The sequence below is a fragment of the Pinus tabuliformis genome, chromosome 5_2 (genome assembly GCF_031772625.1).
Source record: "Pinus tabuliformis cultivar Carrire ecotype Pingquan chromosome 5_2, CPIR1, whole genome shotgun sequence".
Taxonomy (NCBI): Eukaryota; Viridiplantae; Streptophyta; class Pinopsida; order Pinales; family Pinaceae; genus Pinus; species Pinus tabuliformis.
This window is the reverse complement of record NC_142306.1, coordinates 339,289,350-339,298,900: the sequence shown is the minus strand read 5'-3', so window position 1 is coordinate 339,298,900 and position 9,551 is coordinate 339,289,350. Positions and strand designations below refer to the sequence as shown.

The window sequence follows — 9,551 nt, the reverse complement described above, 5'->3', positions numbered from 1 at the left end:
CGAATCTCTTCTTGCATGAAGTCAAACCATAAACGCTCCCACTCTGGTAGCTTCTCCCTCCCATTTACTGAGTCCTGGTAGTTGTGTTAGCTCTTGGGAAGGCCTAAAAGTGTTAGGCTAACTAGATGATCTTCATCAATTGTAACACCAACACTTCCAAGCTCATCCCGACATTGGGTGAACTTGGTCAAGTACTTTGGTATTATGTCGCCCTTCTCCACCTTGATTTTTTCGAGCTTTTCCTTTAGTGCCAACTTCTTGTGGTCATTTTTGTTTTGAAACAAGTATGTCAAGTCCTTCCACATTGCATATGGAGTCTCCTTACCATGGAGGTTCGAGACAATATGATCTCAAACTCCTTCTAGGATAATACTTCTCGCCTTTGCAACGCATTTTCTCCACTCTGTCGAGTCTTGAGCATTAGCTGTTGGAGGCTTAGGAATATCTTTGTCTATGAATACCTTAAGCCCGCTATCTTCCAAAACTGCCTCCATCTTGTCCTTCCAAGTAATATAGTTCGAATTACCCTTAAGGACATATTCAAGTGTCAATCCGTAGAATGACATCCTGTTGGCTCTGAAGTATGATATTGCGAATTAGATTTTCACCTGCAAAAGACAAACTTATATTCTCTTCTTCTAGAGTGATTTCTTCTCTGATACCATGTACAAATTCTTTGTATATTAAACTGCTAATTGCGATTTACTAAAACAATAGACTTGAATCTACTCAACTCATCAGCAGAAGCAATTAAACGATTGTGAAATCACAAAGCATACAAGAGAAAGAATTCAATAAACACATTACATAATGACTTCCTGGGGAAATCCACAGCTAAAAACCCTTGTTATATGTATATTTCATTAGTCAAAAAATATGAGAAGATTACAATGCTTTGCTCAAGCCCGAGAAACCTCTACATTATCTTTATCTGTCTCACAACTCCCTAGACAAGCCTAGGCCAATACTTAACCAATTTTTTGCTTGCCCAAGTCCTTATTTCCTTGCAAATTAGCCCCCTATTAATTAGGAAAATTCCTCAAATGAATTGCGCAATCCATCATAGGCCTTCTTCTGATTGCATGCACCACTTGTATAATTCATATGATTATACAATTGGTAGTACATTGTCCCTGAACTCGAATCTCAACTAGGTAACTCTTAGATTTGACTTACATGAGTTATTTATGAGTGAATCATCAGTTAACTGGTTGATCATTGTAGGCAGCACCACATTACTAGATGCCTGACTAGTTCCTCCAACAATTGGAACTAGTTTAACTGACTTTAACTCAGTTAAACTAAATTAATTAATTGCAACTCAAAATAAACTCAACCAAGACTCAAGTTAGACCCTTAACTGGAATTAACTTAGCTAGCTAAGTCAAATTAGCTTAGTTAACTCGAATTAACTTAACTAGCTAAGTCAAATTAGCTTAGAAACCAGAGAAACTATGCATAGAAAGGAATGTTCCCATCACCTGAAAGTAAACCGTCTTCCAATAATAATAAAAATGTTAATCAACTTAATAAATATATATATTTAATGCGTGTAGTGTTTTTTCACACAATAAAGTTTCATTTCATTTTTTTAAATTGAGATGATTTAAGTTTTTAAATAATGTTATATATTCAAATTAAAAATTAATTATATATAAATAAAATTAAAATTCTATTTCATTTTTTTAATTAAGATAATTTATTTTTTTTAATAATATTATATGATTAAATTTAAAATTAATTATATAATTAAAATTATTTTTATTTAAATAATTTTTATAAATTTTGAAAATTTATTGGAAACATTTTTGAAAATCGTAATGCATTCTAAAATAACACCATATTAATTCTCCTAAATGTCTAGATTTAAAAATATCAAATTTGGAAAACTCCATATTACTTTGTTTTACATGTTATATTATATATAAAAGGAATAATTGGCGATGGAGGGGAAATACATTGAAGACTGGCAAACCCTTTGCTGTTATATTATATATAAAAGGAATCATTGGCGATGGAAAAAACGAATGGAGGGAAAATACATTGAAGACTGGGAAACCCTTTGCTGAATCCACCGCACCAACAGAATTCAATTCGAGTGGGTGTAATATTGATTGTCAACTGAAAGGAACTCCTTGGTCATGCATATACACTCGTTTATATTAGAAAATATGTTTTTAATATATATTAATTAAATTAAAAATAGTTCGATAACATTCTAATTATAAATCAATTATTACAATCATTTTCACATTATTATAATATATAATAAAAAATTATAAAATATAATCGCTAATCTAAAAAATACAAAAAAAAAAAAATATTTAATTTGGTTTTATATTTGATTCTATTGATTATTTGAATATTATTAGTGATATTATGTTTTATTAGTCAAATTAATGTATTTGTTCTAAATGGAAGTTGATATTTAATTACAATGAAATAATTGATATTTAATGGCAATAAAAAAATAGATTAACATAATTTTAAATTTTAAATATAATTTATTGTTATTTAAAAAATTCAAATTAATTTAGATTTATTTTAATTTTGGATTTACCTAGTATTAAAAAATCTACTATTTTTAATTAAAAATCTCTTAAAAAAAATGGATCTTTTTCCAAATTTAATAAATAAAAAAAAATCTAATCTAATTTAACTATTAATTATAGATAATTCTAATTTTAATCAAAACAATTTACCAAAAAACCAAAAAGCTTTATGCCCCATAAGTTACACATAGATTATCTATATTAATGTTTTTTATTAACCGAGTAAAAACATTAAAAATAATGAATTTTTTTTCTTATCCATATGTATGAAAACTTTAATGTATATCCATTAAAAATTCCAAAAAAATCTGTATATGACCACTCCAGACACGACAATACGGAAACTCAGATTTTTCTTGGATATCGAAAGAAACCCAACGGGGATTTGATAATAATTATAATAAAAAGGACGTGAAGTTTCCTGGAACTGCAAACACTTATCATGACATGGCAGTGGTACATGCGTGTTCAAAGCCCATTAGATATTCTCAATCAAAACCTCGTGACGAGACTTGTCGAAGGATTTTATTCATTAAAATTTCAATCCCTTGTACAGACATGCAGAAATGAAGAGTAGGTGCTGTAAAACACTATACAAACATACATGAAAACCCACCTATGCAATTTGATGGATGGAAAAGGGTTTTGAATATGAAAAATTTGAATTTATTTATTTTTGTAAGTTTGGTAAGATAATATTTTTATCATGTTTTTGAATCTAAAATTTATGTTTTAGTGAGATTTTATTTTCGCAGCGATTGCTAATTGAGCTATTTCAAGCAAATTTTCGGTTTAGTGAGACTTCATTTTCACGGCCATTTCGAATTGAGCTACTCCAAGCGAACTTTCGGTTCCATGACACTTTATTTTCACAGTCATTTCGAATTGAGCTACCCCAAGCAAACTTCCGGTTCGGTGAGACTTCATCTTCACGACCATTGTCAATTGAGCTACCCCAAGTAGAGTTCGAGTTTGATGAGACTTCATCTCCAAGGTCATTGCCAATTGAACTACCCAAGTTAACATGCTCAATGTAATTTCAAATTTAACAGATTTTTAAATTTTTCGACCAATTCTATAGAATTTAGTAACTATGATTTGGATGCAGTTGAAAATGATGCTGACCCTAACGGTATTCAAGACCGATTTAATTTTTCCTTAAATAAACTATATTTCACATAAATACTATAAATTATTTTTATTTTTTATTTTTATAAAATTATTTTTATTTGGTTATTTTAATTTTATTTTATTTTGATTTTTGTTCTCACTATTATTCATATTTATATGTAATTTAAATAAAACACATGATATTACAACCGGTCTTCCATATCTCTAAAATCTTTTTAAAACATGACAGTCAAATAATATTACTTTGAGCATTCTTTCTGGACGATGACTGGAGTACGACCTAATAAAATTATAATAAATGCGGAGTTAATGTATCCAAACTGGAAGAACAAATGGAACTTAAAAACTTAAAACCTCCAGGTAGATATACCATGGATCTTTATTCAACAAAACACTAAACACTGCGCATTCACAAACCCAAATATAACATTCACAATGATGGGATTGTCCCTCCACACCCAGAAATAATATCGTATCATCAGTCTATGAAAAGAAACGGTCACTCCTGAGTGAGCCAGATCTCTGTTTGTTAGTGGCATGCATTTCCTTCCAAACAGAAGCCACTGCGGCCAGCGCGTTGTATGAACTCCCTCCTTCCGCCACTGCATCCCGGGCCTTCCCCATCAATTCTTCCATCCTCTTTTTCATTTCCATTCCCCCATCTCCTTCCATTACTTCCCTCGCCGCTCTTTCCACTTCCTCTCTCTTCACCAATCCATCTGCCCCCTTCTGCGCTTCAATGCCCACCTTCATCTCCTTCACGAGAAGGAAGGCATTCATTCTCTGTTCAGCAAAGAGAGGCCAAGCGATCATCGGAACTCCATGTAAGATGCTTTCGATCGTTGAATTCCAACCGCAATGAGAAAGAAAACCGCCGGTGGATGGATGAGAGAGGACACCAATCTGAGGCGCCCATGAATCCACAACAAGTCCCCGGTCCTTGGTTCGAGTCTCGAAACCCTCAGGTAGAACATCCCTCATTTCTGTTCCGGCCGTCATTGTGGATTCAGTCGGTGGAGGAGGCTCCCTACGCAACACCCAAAGGAAGCGCTGCCCGCTGTCTTCTAGCCCCAAAGCAAGTTCCCTAATCTGATTCTCCGACAGCGTGCCGTGGCTCCCGAAAGCAACGAACAGAACGGACGAGGCGGGCTGGCCGTCTAGCCATTTGAGGCAGCCCTCCTTCTCGTAGTTATTGTCAGATTCCGACGGAGACGAAGATATGAGCGGCCCAACGGCATAAATGGAAGGCTGCTTTTCGGGAACGCTAAGAACCTTTCCTTGAGAGCTTTTACTTGTTCTGGTTCGATTTCCTGGCATGAATTTATCAATATTCCACACGCTTCGTGAAGGCGAAGGGAACGTTGAATGAACCAGTTGAATAAAATATCAGATCTGTTTTGAAGAGAGCCCGGGAAATCTATTCCAGGAATCGGCGGAAGGCCCGGCACTTCGATCGGGAAATCCACATCTTTGAAGGAGATTTCAATGTTGTGGGCAAGTGTTGGCAAGTAGAGCGTGATGCAGAGGTGAGAAGCCGCAGAAGGGAAGAATATGTAGGAAGGTATTTCTAGTTTGGAGGCAACATCCAACATAGGTGTGCCGAAAACATCGATTATGAAAGCGCAGACAGGAAACGGAAAGGATGTGAGAGCGTCTTCCACTAATATGTTAGCCTTCTCCAATAGCAACGGAATGCGTACCAAAACTGACATCCCGGCATGATCCCCCTCGATCTGAACATCAGGGAGCTCTATGAAGCGGATCATGCCCCCCGACGAAGACGGCGGGGTTTGGTGAGGAGAGGCTCCCATCCATTTGGCGGTGAAGAAGATAACAGAAAAGCCATGGTACACAGTCAGCTGCTTTGCAAGCTCGAGCAGTGGGATGTGATGGCCCGATCCAAACCCTGGGAATATCACAACATGAGGCTTTTGCTTCTGCTCTTGCCACTCCATCAATGTCTCTCTAATTCAACCAGCAAATGCGCAGACATGAAGGGTGGGTTCTGTCAAGATGAAGCAGGAATTAAATAAATCTAGGAGGACGCTTGCGAAATACGCCAAAACTAAACAATCTATGAGCCAGTACGCTTTTGTCGTTTCCGAGAACTTGGCAAAAGAGCTACGGACAACGATCTCTGTATAAAACAGTTGACATTTGCTTGCAACGTCAGCGCATAAATATGGATGATGCTATGAATATATTAATAGTATAGTTTTGCTTGGAAAGATTCGTATGTGATTAATATATATATTGTGGGTAGGGGGACTATGATGCTATGAATATATTAATAGTATAGTTTTGCTTGGAAAGATTCGTATGTGATTAATATATCACATACATATATCGTGGGTAGGGGGGCTATTTTTAGTATGGGAAGGAATGTGATTATTTTAACATTTATTAGGGTAAAAATAGTTTATAGGATACATTGTTTTTTATTCAGTTGTTGTATTTGGTTATTTTCCTGTGAAGTTTTATAATAAATTTTTCAGACAAATCTAAATAGATTATCCCAAGAGCTAGTTGTTGCATAACTTTCTCTATTGTCTTTAAAGGCCTTACATTCTAAAATGAAATGTTTTTCTATTTTCACTTTCTGGAAGGAAAACAAAAATACATGCTCTTTCCTCCCACGCTTCTTTTGGTATTTTCTAGGGCCCTGTTTCACAACGGAGTTGATGAGAATTAGTCATTAACTATGCAATAAGAATTTTGGCTCTCCAAGAAATATTAGCCGCTATGTACACATTTTGTTGATGATTATGAGTGGGATTAAACACTTCAATATGGTACTTTTTCTTGCTCCCTAGCTCCTTATCCCAAGTAAGCGTGTAGAACTTATCCATAACAAAATCTTTTATCTCTTTACTGTTTATGGGACACATGTTCAAGCAAATACCCCATTTACTAAACCGTTTGTTATTTTGTTGCATCCAAGTCTTCTTTCTTTTGTACAATATGTCATTAAAGACAACCTTAGGTCATCTACCCTCTTCCATTTGATCAAATTTTTTTAAATATCTTATGACTTGCACCATAACAATTGCTTCGATAGGAGCAGCCCATGTTTCACTTAACAAGATAACATTAGGAACTGCACTTTTAATTTTGAATTTGTTTGTAATTAAACACTTCTGAATTTCTCAATTTGTTTCCATGGCATGTCGAATGCACTACTGGCCCACAATTCACAACCATAGAGAATCACCAGAATCACTAGAAGCCCAAAAAGAGTTTGAATGGTTTTCTAGTCCCATAACTCTACCTCTATACATGTATTTTGAAAAGCATAAAATGCTTTCTAACCCCCCAAAGTTCTTTTCTTTATACAACCATCCCAACTTAGATTTTTGTTGAAGTCAACTCCAAGGCATTTGCAATCCGTAACTTCTCCCAGAATGTTCCCTTCAAAGTATAACTTATCTTGGTTATGTTTTCTTTTGTTAGAGAAAACCACTACTTTCGTTTTGCTAATATTGACTTGCATCCCCAACCTTCTACAAAAATGTTTAAGGGATAGTAAGTGCTCTTGCAAACCAAGAGTAGATTTAGCAATTAGAATAAGGTCATCTACATACAAAAGAAGCCTTATATCAAACTTACCCAAATGGATACCATCACCCCCTTGTCAATTTAGTCACTCCTCAAGCTTGTTGATATATAAACCAAAAAGGATAGGAGGCAATGGGAAACCTTATATCGCTTCTAAAACTTTCAAAAATGGCTACTGAAGTTCTAATTTTCACTTTCACCTCTTCATACAGCTTATGCATAGCTGCTCTCAAATGTCTAGGAACCCTAAGTTCCTCCATTCTGTGCCAAAGCTTATCCCTAGGGACCGTGTCAAATGCTCTTCTTAAATCAACAAATGAACAAAAGGCTTCTTCCTTTCTCTCAAACTTTTTCGATGATGTCACTTAAAATTATACAATGAGCAATTATGGAATGTTTAGGTCTAAAGCTTGCTTGCCCTTTAGTAGGTTTATCTCTTTCTTCTACCCACTTGTTGATTTTATTTTCTAGCATGCTTCCAAATAACTTTGCAAACAAGGGGTTTATCATTATGGTCCTGTAATTGGAGGGATTATTGACGTCACCACTCTTGAAAAGAGGTATTGCCAGAGTAGTTGTCCAATCTATGGAGAAACCCTATTGTATGATGTTGTTGAATTTTTTTGTAATGTGAGGTGCAAGAATCTTTAAGCCCCACTTTAAATACTCTACTTGGAGTTTAGCTAATTCTTTTTTTTTCCAGCACCCAACTTGTTGATACCCATCTCTACCTCTTGCACTGTGAAGGGTTCAGTATTAGTGTTGACCAAGGGAGGAGGGTAAACCTTGGGATCCTACTCATAGAGCTTCCTTGCATAGTCAAACCATTTAGAAGTTGTAATACTATTTTCAGTTTGCATCTTTCTCAATTGAATTTCCTCCCAAAATAATCTGAGGTTATTTTTCCCAAGGAAGACTAGTTCTTCCCTCATGGAAACCATGAAATGATCATTTTTCTTTTTTAATATATGCTTGTAAGCTTTGAGCTTTATGTTATCATTTTTTGACTCTTTCCACGTTCTCCTTTCCTTTTTCAATTCCTCATTAAACAAAGCATTAACCGAAAAGCAATTTGTTTCAAACTTCTTAATTTTTGCTCTTTAGCACTTTGCAAGTGTGCTTTGAATTATATGTGTTAATTCGTGACTATGAAGGTTGTGAATTGGTATTTTCTCCTTCTTGAAGAGCCTCTCTAGCATCATTTTGAAGGTATTACAATTTTATGGAGTCAAAAGAATTCTTCCCTTTGGGAAATTTTTTTGAACACACTGAGTTTATGACTCTAATTGCTTCTTTCCAGTCCAAGAGAAACTTAAATAAATTGGCCTGTGATCTGATTTTAATTCCCAAAGTTGATCTTCAATCTAAACTTACTGCATTTTCTCACACAAACCATGCGAGAAAATTACATAATCGATGACACTTGCTCCATTGTAAGTATTGCAAGTGAAATTACTGGAGTTTTACCATCTAGTCAAACCATTAGAAATGACTAAATCAAAAGCCCCACATAGAGTAAGAAATTGCTCACCAAAGAGATTGGAGCCCTTTTCCTTTGAAATTCTTTCCCACTGATGATTACTCTCAAATATTTCACTATAAATCATGGGGATCATCATATTGGATCCAGTATTCATACTAGAAACTATGGTAAGTCAAATATGGTTGTAATCTTCTTTATAACAAAGAATGCTAGCTTGCTCACTTTCAGTCATAGCATTGAAACCACCCACTATAAGGACCTCATTGAACTAAGAATATGTTGCAATATCGGATTTTAAGTCTCCAAAGGGATCTATGTGGTAAAGCCCTCCACTTTTGTATATTTTTAAAACTTGCGGCACAAAATAGCATGTTGCAATTCTGATGTGATTTCCTTTTTCTGATATTTTAAAACCAAATGAATTGTTTATTTGAGTCTTATTTTTCTAATTGAATGAAACGACCTTCTTTTTCCCTCACTAATACCATTATACCCTCATGTCCTTTGCCATTCCCTGCTGCCTTGTTCTACAATTCCATTTTCCAGTATCCTTCAAACAAAGGTTTCTTGCACCCTTCATGCTCATGTGTTTCTATGAGGCAAATTATGCCTCTATCTTCCCCATTTCCTTCCAAACAAAAGCCACATGATAGTAAGTGCTCTTGCAAACTAAGATTAGATTTAGCAATTGGAGTAAGGTCATCTACATACAAAAGAATCCTTATAACAAACTTACCCAAATGGATACCATCACCCCCTTGTGAATTTAGTCGCTCATCAAGCTTGTTGATATATAAACAAAAAAGGGTAGGAGGCAATGGGAAACCTTA

At 35.0% G+C, this 9,551-nt stretch overlaps 1 pseudogene; it reads right to left on the bottom strand.

Annotated features, from left to right (window-relative positions):
- Positions 1–4,059: 4,059 nt before the first annotated feature.
- On the bottom strand, positions 4,060–5,686 carry LOC149158876 (UDP-glycosyltransferase 72B1 pseudogene; annotated as a pseudogene).
- Positions 5,687–9,551: the final 3,865 nt, after the last annotated feature.